Genomic DNA, 13140 nt, shown 5'->3' with positions numbered 1-13140 from the left:
GTTCCAGGGCTGCGGAATCAATGTGGAAGATGGGGGTGGCCTGGAGTCTGGCTGGAAAGATACCCTGGGAGCCCCTTCTGTTGCTCTGCTGTCCCTGCCCCCCCAGACTTGGACTTCCTCCAAAGGCCACATCTTCCTCGTCACAGGATCCCCAGGTGTGGCGGAATATGGCATTACTTGGAAAGCACATCATTGCCGGTGAGGCCATACTGGAGCTGGGGCTTAATCCACGATCACTGGTTTCCACAGAGGGGCAAGGAGCAAGGCATCGGAGTGCCGTGTACCGAGGCAGGCACAGGGCTGAGTGGGGCAGCTGCAGGCCAAGGGCAGCCAGGAGCTGCAGAGCTGGGGGAGGATGGGCTGTCCCCAGAGACTCAGAGGGAGGATGAGGGTCAGATTTCCAGCCTCCAGACCCAGGCGATGCTCTGTCACTGAAGTCAGCCAGCCTGTGGCACTTTGTCACAGTAACCCTAGGAAACCAACACAGATTCGAAATGTAACCCTTCTCCATGGAATGACACCTGTACCCGCCGCAGTGTTTCCTTTTGTTTACTATGAAGGTGGTCATTGAATTTGAACTACATGGAGTGATCAGGCTTGGTGAGGTAAGTACTCTTTGTTTATCCCCTACCTCCCCCAGTCTTTCCCTTCCCTAGAAACATAGGCTAAAATATGCAATGGTGTATAATACACCAGGGGGTAAAATATATGATATATAAGGGGGTTCCCACTCTCCCAGGGGTGGCACTCTCTCTTTATCTTTATTTGGGGGTGCTCGAAGCCAGGCTTCTCACAAGGTGGTTGCCCTGGGTCCCCCGAAGACCTTGTTAAGATGCCGATTCAGATTCCAAAGATCAGGTTCAACCTGGGCTTCTTCAGTTCCAAAGCTGTCGTTGGTCCTATGGATGCTGCTGGACCCCAGATGGACATGGAGCAGCAAGACCTTTTGCTCAAGGTCTGTCCACGTCCTGTGGGAAAGAGCAGCCTCCTTCAGAAGAGGGAAGTGGATCTGGGGAAAGGACAGAACATGTTTCCCAAACACGAGTGTGAGTCAGGGGGTAGATCCCACCGGCTTTGGGGTGCTAAGTCTAACAGTGACGTAGGGGGCAACATCCCTTTGCCAGGGTTATTTTTACTGTGCTGGGCTTATCCTTTGGGTTTTAAAAATTTTTTAAATTTAAATTCAATTAACTAACATATAATGTATTACTGTTTTGGAGGTAGAGGTCAGTGATTCCTCAATCTTATATAATAGCCAGTGGTTAAGAGTCTCATGGTTTGTCTTCTTCTCTGATTTTGTCTTGCTTTATTTTTTCCTCTCTCCTTTTATCCTCCTCTGTTTTGTTTTTTTAATAAAAACATGAGTGAGATGATAATTGTCTTTCTCTGATTTATTTTGCTTCGCATAATACCCTCTAGTTCCATCCACGTCATTACAAATGGCAAGATTTTGTTTTTTGATGGCTGAGTAGTATTCCATTATGTATATATACCACATCTTCTTTTTTTTTTTTAAAGATTTTATTTATTTATTTGACAGACAGAGATCACAAGCAAGCAGAGGCAGGCAGAGAGAGAGAAGGAAGCAGGCTCCCTGCCGAGCAGAGAGCCCGATGCGGGGCTCGATCCCAGGACCCTGAGATCATGACCTGAGCTGAAGGCAGAGGCTTTAACCCGCTGAGCCACCCAGGCACTCCTATACCACATCTTCTTTATCCATCCGTCACTGGACATCTGGGCTCTCTCCATAGTTTGGCTATTGTGGACATTGCTGTTATAAACATTCAGGTACCACTGCCTTTTTTTCGGATTCTGACTCGCTGATGAAGAAAAGGTTAAAATGCCTTGCACAGGATCATGGGGATTGTGTTGTCAATTACCCTGCTACCTGCTCGCCAGTGCCTCTGATTTCTCTCTGGGATTTTAAACCTCTCCCAAAGTCCAGATACCCTCAATGCTTAAAGGTACTTCCTTCATAATGGCAGTGGTGGTAATCATCATAATGACTACAGCACCAGTAAATTAAGTAGCAATTTTAAAGGAAATCTACATTTTTTTCAATTGTCCCATATCTAATTATTAAAACAGAGAAAGTTACTTTGGGACACTTTAACCACCTCCTAGAAGTAATTGCAGGGGTGGGTAAAATATAAGTTCGTGTTGCTTTTTTATATTAACATTTGACAACGTGAGAAATAAATTTCATCAGATTAAAAATAGCCTTCCCAATATATCGGAAGCATGTACCTCGAACACGCTTTTGTTCTTTCTGAGGATACAACATTACATTTAACCAGAACGTCCCACTTCCAACACAGCAAGAAGAGCTGGACACTGAGGGGCCGCACTGTCCTGCAGTGGCCTTGGCAGGTAACTCTTGCCCTACGCACAAGTCATTAATTCTAGATCTATAGCAGGTTTCATTACTGTGAAGAAAACCTTTTTATTTCTACCACATGATTTGACACTAAAAAATTATTAAAAAGAACTTAACAAACCAAAGCCATGACAAAAGAACAATGTGTTGTGTATGGATCATTTTTATGCTTGGGACCCGCTTTATTATTTTTGGAACTACTACAAGACTTCTGTTAAACATGTTGAATGTTAAGAGGAAACAGACTCTTGGCAAATGTGGAAAACCAATTACAGAAAATGTCTCTGCTAGAGCTAGAGAAGCACGGGGAACGGACAGGGAGAAGCTGGTCTGCCCCGTGCTCTCACTGCCGAAAACACACAGACGGCGGTGTTGTCTTGAAAAGAACAGAACTGTTAAATTGTTCTTGTTATTTTTTCATTTACAGACAAAAAAATAGCAAAAATGATACTTCTCAGTTAAATCTACTTATGTAGTAGAGTACAACACAGAATTCCTTTTCTTAAGGCAAATCTGATACAAAGAAAGCAGCATTTCCCAAATAAATAACCTAGAAAATTACTTTTATGCAGAAGAAAAAGCTTGGGGCACCTGGGTGGCTCAGTCATTTAAGCGGCTGCCTTCGGCTCAGGTCATGATCCCAAGGTCTTGGGATCGGGCCCCACATCGGACTCCCTGCTCGGCAGAAAGCCTGCTTCTCCCTCTCCCACTCCCCCTGCTTGTGTTCCCTCTCTCACTGTCTCTCTCTCTGTCAAATAAATAAATAAAATCTTAAGAAAAAAAAAGAAAGAAAAGAAAAAGCTTCACCACTAATAAAGAAATCAGATTACCTTAAATTGTAAACACTTGAATTAGAAATATTAATTTATTCAATTTTTGAGAGCATATTTGGTATACCCAGCATAGTAAAAGCTCGCTATTGTGTAAATGTTAATTAAAGGGTATCATTTTATCTACATCAATATCGACAAGATTGAAATAAATGTAACTTCAATTTTGAATTGATTAAATTTTGAAAAAGCCAGACAGCCGATCTGGAAAAAGAATCCATAGAGGAAATGAAACATTTTCAGTTTGTCTTTAGCTGTTCCTTCATCATGTTCTTGCATGTGTACCGTACAGTGTGAAGCATCAAGATGTCAGATGAACGACATGAGCTCTGACCTCCAGGAACCTCCATTTCGGGAAGGGGCCAAGCAGCAATTCCAATACAATGTGGTCAAGGTTGTAAGCGATGTGGGCCGTGTGGAAGGAGCCCAAGGAAGTCTTCACAGAGTTTTCCCCACAGAAAGAACTGCATTCTCGAGGGTCAGAGTATGTGAGGGACAGGAGTAGTTTGCGGTGTGAACCGGGGGAAAGGTCACAAAGGAAACTGGAGGTGTCGGTAAGGGGCCAGATCATGATGGATGTCCGAGGCAGACCCCATCCAAGGAGGGAAGGAAAGGCACTTTCACTTGGACTTTTGGAAAAGACTAGTAAGAAGTGTGGGCTCAGCGAAAGGAATCAGCAAGGTGAGGCATCCGGGGTGGTCGCCTTTGGAAGCCATCCCCACCCCAGGCTGAGGGGTTAAAGATAGAAGATGGCGCACCAGAATCTGGTTGTGTGCGAGATCCCAGGAAGAGAGGACGGCCACCTGTTGAGTGAGAAGTACTAGTACAAAGGTACACGAGTAGGTGTTTGCTATTGGATTTAAAATAGTTTTACACATTCATAAGATGTTTAAATATTTGGATTTGAAAAATAGTGTATGGTAAGAGCTTAGTTATGCAACACTGTAAAACTATAATAAAATAGAAAAGCAGCCCCTGGCTAATGAGGCCAGTCTTCAGTTAGACCTGCCCCTCTAGGCGCCTTAGGACCAAGATACTGATTGTGGCTGTGCCTGTCACCCACTGATGGCAGGAGGACTTGTGGATCGGGTCGCCCAGTGCTGGCCTGTCCTGTTTTACAGGAGATGGAGAAGCACTTTTGGCCAAGGACAAAGAGCACTGGGTGCGGGGCGGTGGGGGTGGAAGACGGCTGAGCACAATCCTTTCATCCCTATCTGTCCCCAGAACCTCAAATCCTAATGCTGATCCTTAATCACAAAAGTTAAACAGACTTAGGCAACTTAATTCTCAGTGATAATGAGCATCAGAAATCACATGGATTAATGAGTGGCAAGTGATCCCGTTCAGAATAATTTTATTTCTGATTTCTTAACCCTCTGGATACAGGCCCAGTGAACAAGCACTGACAGGGAATGGTCTGAGTCTGACTGCACCCTTCCCCCGCTCGGTGGCAGGGCTACACTGTAGAACAAGGCCTACGGAGGCCAAGGTCAATGCGAGGGGCAGCGGCCTTTACTCTCGTCATGAAGCACGTGCCACTTCTCTGCCAAAGGTACAGACTGAGGAAGAAAGGGGGGAAACCGTCTGGAAGGTGTCACCCCTGAATCCCCAAATTCCTGTCATGCATTCTTGTTGCCTCCTCCCTTCTCTGTCTTCCGAAGAACTGAGTGACTTGACAGGCTTCGGCTGATACTGGCTGAGGACATCAGCACCTGTGCTGGGAAGGACACCAGCTCAAGGCACCCAAAACGGCCAGCTGGTCTTCTGTTCTCGGGGTCCCATGAAGCCACAGGCCTGAAAGAAGAAAAAGAATGAAAAGAAAGAAAGGGGAGCGGATTTTCCCACGTGCTGCTGCCCATGTCCATGTCTGCTTAAAAGAGAACAGAGATGCAAATTTCAGGGGTATTTCTCTTCCAAGGTGACAGGCCTGCTTGTCTTTCTCTAGCAAACTAAGCACAGAGGGCACTCCGGGAGCCACAGGCTCACCTGAAATATAAAAGGATGAAAGCGCAAAATATTTTAATGTGTAACCGTTGAAACAATCTGATCAGAAGTGCAATAATGATCACATCCATAGAAATAACTAAGTCAGCTCAGTGAGGGATTGAGAACACTTAGCCACATGGCTTTGAGCAGAGTCAGGATTCTAGGCCTGATTCCCGGCTCTGTCCCTCCAGCCGGCTGACTTCAGGCAAGCTACCCAATCTTTCTGCATCTTTAAAATGGGGAGAATACAGGGAGGGGACAGCCCTGTGGGGCGGACCTGCACCTGGAGGAGGAGGAGGCATGGGAAACTGGGGGGACCTGTGAGCCGAGAAAATGATGGAAACCAGTGGAAAGAATAATATACTGGATATACGGTTGGAAAAAACTATTTGTTAAAAGTAAAGCAAACAAAGGAGATCTCAATTAAAGAAGAATGTGAGGCTCTTCATAATATGATAAAAGGGCTACAACAGACCATTAAATCTCAACATGATTTGAAAAGTGAAAATGAACAACGAAAAAGATATGTTGATCTTATGAAAGAAAATTTAAAATCTCATGAACAGGAATATAAGAATACTATTGCCAAATTTATGAGTGAAATGAAAATCAAAGAGGAGGGACATAAGATAGAAATAAGGAAACTTCGTCAGGATATGTGGGAAAAAATTGAGTCAAATGAAGAAAAGCATAAAGACCTGATAGAGAAAAAGGAGGTAGAAATTTCAGAGTTAAATGCAAAGTTAAGAACTCAAGAAAAGGAGAAACAAAGTGAAATTATCAAATTACAGTGAGAGTTTGATGCCAAACCAGCAAAAGTTCAAATTAAATCAAACTCATATCCAGATTCTACTGTTTTGCCATAGAGCATCTACAGAAGGAAGCTTCAACATCTTCTAGAAGAAAAAAAAAGGAGATTGCAGTTCTTCGTAATACCATTCATGCTTCAGAGCAACGTCTCTCCCTTGACAAAGATTCTCAACTTAAACCTACTGGCAAAGGTTCTTAAGCGTGGACGATTTTGAGTAGGACAGTAAATTCATTAGTCGCTACCTAATTTCTTTAAAAGCAGTTGAAAATACACTTCTATCATTAATATAACATACTACCTAAATAATAACAAAGAAAAGAGGAGAGCTTCAGACTTTTTAAATTGAGTTTATTTAGACAAATCCACATTTGGCCAAACGTGTATTACATTCTTGCTGAACAGTATTACCCATAAAGGAGTTCAGGTTTATAGGCCTTAGTTTACCTATTGAACCATCACTGACTATGAAAATACTTTCTAAACAATCAAGAGATAGACAACACTCTTGTATCTTTTCCATTACAACTCTCAAGACAGATTATTTCAAATTTAAGAGTATGATATAATGCTAGATAAAGAAAATAAGACATAAGGCCTTCATTCATGTGATAGTGAAAATCAAGATATGACTCTTAGATATACAAAGTATAAGTGGATATTTAAAATGTAGTCCTAGCAAAATAGTCATGTGTCAGTATTTCTGGAACTTAAAAGACGAATTCACTGAGTTCTTTAAAGATTTAATCAATTAAAAATGTAAGATTAAAAAGACTAAGAATTTTTTTTGAGAAATAAGTAAAGGAAAAAAATAAAAATAAAATAAAAGGGCGCCTGGGTGGCTCAGTGGGTTAAGCCGCTGCCTTCGGCTCAGGTCATGATCTCAAGTCCTGGGATCGAGTCCCGCATCGGGCTCTCTGCTCAGCGGGAAGACTGCTTCCCTCTCTCTCTCTGCCTGCCTCTCTATCTACCTGTGATCTCTCTCTGTCAAATAAATAAAATCTTTAAAAAATAAATAAATAAAAATAATAAATAAAAATAAAATGGGGATAATAAGGGCACCTGGGTGGCTCAGATGGTTAAGTGTCTGCCATTGGCTCAGGTCATGATCCCAGGGCACTGGGATGGAGCCCTGCCCAACAGGAGAGTCTGCTTCTCCCCTTCCCTCTGCCCCCACCCTCCACTTGTGCTCCTTCTCAAACAAAGAAAATCTTTTAAAAAATAAAACATATCCTATTAAATAAATAAATAAGCAAATAAAATGCGGATAGCAATGTACCTGCTCTCTGGGATTTTTTGAGTATCTAAGAAGATACTTAGGGGCACCTAGGTGGCTCAGTCAATTGAGCATTTGCCTTCGGCTCAGGTCGTGATCCCAGGGTTCTGGGATGGAGCCCTGCATTGGGGTCCCTGCTCGGCAGGGAATCTCCTTCTCCCTCTCCTGTTCCCCTTCTTGTGTGCTCTATCAAATAAATGAAATCTGAAAGAAGAAGAAGAAGGAGAAGAAGGTGGAGGAGGAGAAGGAGGAGGAGGAAGAGGAGGAGGGGGAGAAGGAGAAGAAGAAGATACTTAAAACAGTGTTTGGTATATACTAAGTGTTGGGTAAACATTATGATTGTATACAGATTATTTATAGTTATACATGGAATACCAAACCAAAAGTCCTAAGGAAAAGACTTGCTGGAAAAATCTCAAACTTACTCGGCTAGTCATTTCATGCTTTATAGACTATATTATATAACCTGCTGCTTGTGTTTATTATAAACTTATTTCACTTATTATTTCCCTCAGCTTATTTCACTCAGCTTAATCCCTAACTTTTAATCATTTCTTCAATAACTTTTAAGTAAAATCAGCTTAATTCTAGAAATCAACAATTTAAATTCTGTAAGTTTAAGTAATCAAAACTAAATTTGCCTCATTCACAGACATCCACACAACTATTCATGCTTCACTTCTGGAGACAACTAGAATCTTCAGCTGATGATTTCCGCTTCTTTATTCCTATATTATGATGGGTGAGGTAGAGAAGATTGGAACAACTGTTATTTAAGGAAACTGCAACAATGTTTTAAATTTTTCATTGTATCTCTTCTCTTTTCCCTTTTTCCATACCACAAAACAACAATGACAACAACAATTTTAAAAAACATATTAAATTAGTATAATTTTGAGGAAAGTCTGTAAAATAAATTTATTTAACATCAAATCTGGTTTAGTGGAAATCCCACTAATAAGGAATGAGGTCATGTCTCTTACAATGAATCATGTCCATTAAATTTATCTTGTTTTCTGGATGTTTTCCGTCCTTCATTTGTCATTTCCAAGTCTCTAATTCTTGTTGATTTTTCAATTAAATGACATCATTGACTTTTTTCTTTTTTTTTAAAATTTTTATTTATTTATTTATTTATTTATTTGACATTTATTTATTTATTTATTTATTTGACACAGAGAGAGAGATCACAAGCAGGCAGAGAGCTGAGCAGAGAGCCTGATGCGGGGCTTGATCCCAGGACGCCGAGATCATGACCTGAGCTGAAGGCAGAGGCTCAACCCACTGAGCCACTTAGGTGCCCCGACTTTTTTTTTTTCATTTTAAAGACAGCATTAAACTGAAGCTATAATATAATATAATCTATATTGGCGATGCCTGAAGTTGTCAAATCACTATTTTATTCACCTGAAACTAATGCAACGCTGTATGTTAACTATTAACTAAACTTAATCTTTTAAAAAGTTAAATAGATTTAAATATATATATACATACATACACAAACACACAGATAATCTGTATTAACACAATTTAACTCTACAATCATTTTTCCTATCCAGCTTTTTCAAAAGAAATACAACTTAGTTTTATTAAAAACTCTCCAAACATTTTATCTGTGTATCTCGTATTTCATATGTGTCTTCTTTCTTTTGCCATCTTTCTACCCCTTTGATACTGGGAAAAAAATAGGAAAGAGGACTATTCTTTATTATAATATTCCATTACCTAGAAAACTTCTTCAGGATGAAAGAAAAACCTGCTCTTCACATCGACTAATACCTGATTGATCTCCATACATTTCTCTGCTGCTCTCATTTCCCTTTACTCCAAAATTACACAGGGAAAGATTACAACTCCACTTAAATAACTCCCACGTATATTCAAAGATGATCTGAAAACTGAAATCTCGAGGGCTCTTTAAGAGATCTCATTTATTTCAAGACCTTGGGATGTGATCCAACACATAGGACATATCATGATTTTAGGTCTAGAGTCAGAATCATCAGAGTTATTTTAACAATAGAAACAAACTTGGAAAGCTACCAGTCCAGTCTTTTTTAAATATGGAAACTAAGACCCAGAGAGGATGTACTGAACAAGGTTATTTCATATACGTATGACTGTATGCATGAATATGCAGCTTAAAATTTTATGAAGGATTTTCAGATGAATTATCATAGGTCTTAGAGAACTTCTGAAAACAAAACTAATCCGTTTTTATGGCGGCCCTTTTCAATCACCTTAGTATTTTTAATCTTAAAGGAAACCTTTATATCAAACACCATTATTTTATTTCCTTGTTGAGAATGATTTTGTATTTTGAAACAGCACCCTTTGCCATTTTCAGAACCCACGATCTCGTGAAAGTTACGTTTTCCCACTGTGCTGTTCCCACCACGGAAGGCGCTCCCTGGCCGGGGGCACCTTGGCGGCCAGAGCCCTCGCTCCGCACCCATCTTGGTCTGTGGAAGGGCGGCGGGCAGGGACGGAGACGGCGGCGACCAGACAATGTCCTGCATTCACGGCGGCCTCGGCCAATCACAGGCCGGCGCCTCCCGGCCCCGCGCGGCGCCACCGGCCACGGCTCGGGCCCGAGAAAACCCGGCCTCTGGGCGGCCATCTGCGGCCATCCCAGGGCAGGGCGCGCTGAGCTCCAACTGCGCTCCGCCCGGAGGAGGGGGCCCGGGGTGCGGGCGCCGCGGCGTCCCCTTGGGACACGGGTCGCGCACCGAGGGCAGGATGCGCCGCCCATTCCGGCACGAACTCGGCGCGGTCCCTTTAAGACGAGCCTCCTCCCGGGACCGAGAGGAGCGTCTGCGGCCCCGCCGCGGGGGGCAGCGACATCCGGGCTACCGGGCTGGCGGCGACAACGGCCCCTCGGGCAGCTCCCAGTCCCTGCGGGACCGCCGACAGGCCGCGGCTAGGGAGCGCGGCCGGGGCAAGGTGGGGGGAGCTTCGGGGCCACGTGAGTCCCCAGCCCGGGTACACCCCCACCCCCGCCGCCGCCGCCGCCCCCGCCGCCGCCGCCGCCCGCCCCCACCTCGCGGACGCCGGGGCCCGGACGCGGAGGCCAGCACGCGGGTCACGGACGCTCCGCCCGCGGGACCGCGCCGCGCGCGCCCGCTTCGGGGCCCGCCCCACCTCCTGCGCGGGCACAGGGGCGGGGCGCCGGGGAGACAGCCAATCAGCGCCGGCCGGCCAGGGACCGCCTCTGAAGTCCTCGCGGGGGGCGGTGCGGGAGGGAGAACTTCGTGGGGGGCGCGGCGCCCGAGGGCGGGCGGGGAAAAGCAGGAGTGCGGGAGGGGCTGGGAAGCTAGGCTCGCAGCGGTCCTGCTCGGGTCCTGAGGCACAGAGGAGGTGAAAGGGGCGGGAGCGGCGAGGAGGGCCGCGGGCTGCGCGTGAGAACCGGCGCGGGCGGGCAAACGGGAGGAGAGGGGGAGGCGCCGGGAGCAGGTGGTGCGGCGGGAGGGGGGGCCGGGGGAGGGAGGGAGAGGGACGGGCATGGGGGAGCGATTAGGCAAGTCCTCGAGATAGGAGGACGGGGGATGGACGTGCCGAGTTAATAAGCGTAAAGCCAGAATCTGTCAAGGTTTATTTATGCAGCTCAGAGAACTTGAAGAAGTTGTGAGCTTACTGGTGGAGATGGGTTCTAAAATTTTCCTCTATCCGAATTTTTTTTTTTTTACATATTTTTAATGTCTGGTGATATTTATTAAAACTGAACGTTGATCACAGTATTTCACGAGGATTGGGAGAAAGGGAACAAAAGGCATTTAAGAAGTACAAAGCCCTATTTCTGTGATACACTCTACCGAAATTTTGAGAAATAATATGTTTCAGCACTCGGATCCACTGAGTTAATTTTTAGGGTAGAGTAGGGGCTCTGTTGGCTGGGTGACGGAAAGTCGAGACTCTCCGTCAGGTGATCATGCACAAACCCCACCCTAAAGTCTCATTTTTCTCACCTGAAGAAATGAGAGCCATGAACTCCCCTACCGATCTCGCAGCGTGTTTTGTGATTCGGCGTATATTTGAAGAAGTGTAGTTTTGAAGCCTTGTCCAGTTGCATGGGTGGGATTCCCTGGGGAGCCGTCCTGGGCCGTCTCCTCCGCTGTGCGCACCCTGGGTGGTGTCTGGTCCACCCGCAGAGGGTCGTCCTGCTTCCAGACCGCCCTGCTGAGAGCTGGGCGTATCTAACTTGGGTATCACAAAATTCTGACAATCTGTGTGTCCTAAGCGGAGCTCCGCACCTTTCTTCCAAACTGCCCGAGTCGCCCATCTCAGCAACGCTTCACTACAGTTCGGTCATCAGCCCCCAGCCCCGTGCCGCAGCCATTAAGCCCCAGGATCCGTTTTACTTCTGTCCTTCTGGTCGTCTGGTTGTCGCTCCTGCCACGCTCTGACTTCCTCTGTACAGGCCACCAGCGTCCTCCACCTGGACTACCGTGGTTCTGTGCTCACTCGTCTTTCGGCCTCGAGCTTTGCCCCTCCCCCATCTCGACACTGCCACCGGAGAGGTATACTTTATTGCAAAGTAAATCCGGTCGTGTTCACGTTTAAAACCTTTTAGAAAACCTCCGTTGCCCTCAGGATAAGTCCTATCTCCTTAAATTCGCTTTGTAAGGCCCTCCTAAACCCGTTTCCGTCCGCGTCTCCAGCGGGATCTTTGCCACCGGCCACTCCTCCCACCCTTCCCCGAGTTCCAGCCTACCTGAATTGCTTTCAGTTCTCCGAGGCAGGAGAATCCACTCTAGCTTCTGCAACACTTCCCGGTCTCCTGCTTTCTGAAGACGTGGCTTCCTTCCCTTCCCTCACCTAGCTCAAAGTGAAGGACCAGTTTGCATCCCTACGCCCACGGTGCACCCATCAACCTACGCAGCGGTCGCCTGTTGTGCCGCCAGAGCGTTACATCCCACAGCAGCTCTTCCTGCCTCCTGCTCACCATTGTTCCCAATTCCCAGGATGGTCCTGGGCAGTACTGGTCGGAGCCCAGTAACCCTTTAAGAATACACAGTGATCGGCTCAGGAAAACAAAAATCAGGGTAGCCTTAGGCATCTACTGATAAATTTATTTTATATTGCTGTGTTTTTCAATTTCGAATGTCCCTCTCAGTAAGTTTCTCTATTAAGCTTAACTTTTTAAAAAAAAATGATATAACAAATTTTACTTAAACCATCCGGATGTTTTTGTCACAATTAACTCTAAATCTCTTTTAGCAGCAATAGTGTGTGTGGTTTGTGAAGTGAAATTCTGGAACAGTGACTCCCTGTTTCAGGCTAATGGACAGAAATGTTCATTTTAAACCAGAGCTCTGCAACTTTAAAATTGAGCTGAAACTAATGCACCAGTAATGATAGTGGAAGAAAAGAGTATTACGGCGAGAGTTCTGATCCTTGATTATTAGTACTAGTTTTTAGAAGAGCAATTATCAATATATTAAGGAATTGTCCTGATACTGACTTAAAAAAAAATCCTGTACTGTTAATATTTTTCTTTGGTTTAGCAGATGTCATGGTAACAAATTGAAATTCTCATTTTCCTTGTGCTCACTCCGAGCTAGCAATGCTACGTATGTAAATGCTACGTATGTACATCTAGATCTGTAGTATTTCTAAACACCACCCTGCTACACACTTTCAATAAGGTTAAACAAGAATTCTTTGTTGAGAGTTGTAATATTTGGCGGGGAGGATAAGGGAATAAATCTTAACTACTACAAATTGTTTCCCTTCAGCCTTACTCTGAAGGAGATCCTTGTTGGTTTTCTCATTACTGTACAAGTAGCCTGTTGACTTTGTTACACTTTGGTGGAAAGAAGTATAATTCAGTAAGAAATAAAACTTTTTTAAAAGAAGAGAAAGT

The 13140-nt window shown here is 44.6% G+C and overlaps 1 pseudogene; it reads left to right on the top strand.

Annotated features, from left to right (window-relative positions):
• The first annotated feature begins 5526 nt into the window (after window positions 1–5526).
• On the top strand, window positions 5527–6202 carry LOC123946976 (annotated as a pseudogene).
• The last annotated feature ends 6938 nt before the right edge of the window (window positions 6203–13140 follow it).

This window comes from Meles meles, chromosome 1 (genome assembly GCF_922984935.1).
Source record: "Meles meles chromosome 1, mMelMel3.1 paternal haplotype, whole genome shotgun sequence".
In the NCBI taxonomy this organism is placed as follows: Eukaryota; Metazoa; Chordata; class Mammalia; order Carnivora; family Mustelidae; genus Meles; species Meles meles.
The sequence above is the reverse complement of the archived record's forward strand: the minus strand, read 5'-3'. Positions and strand labels throughout refer to the sequence as shown.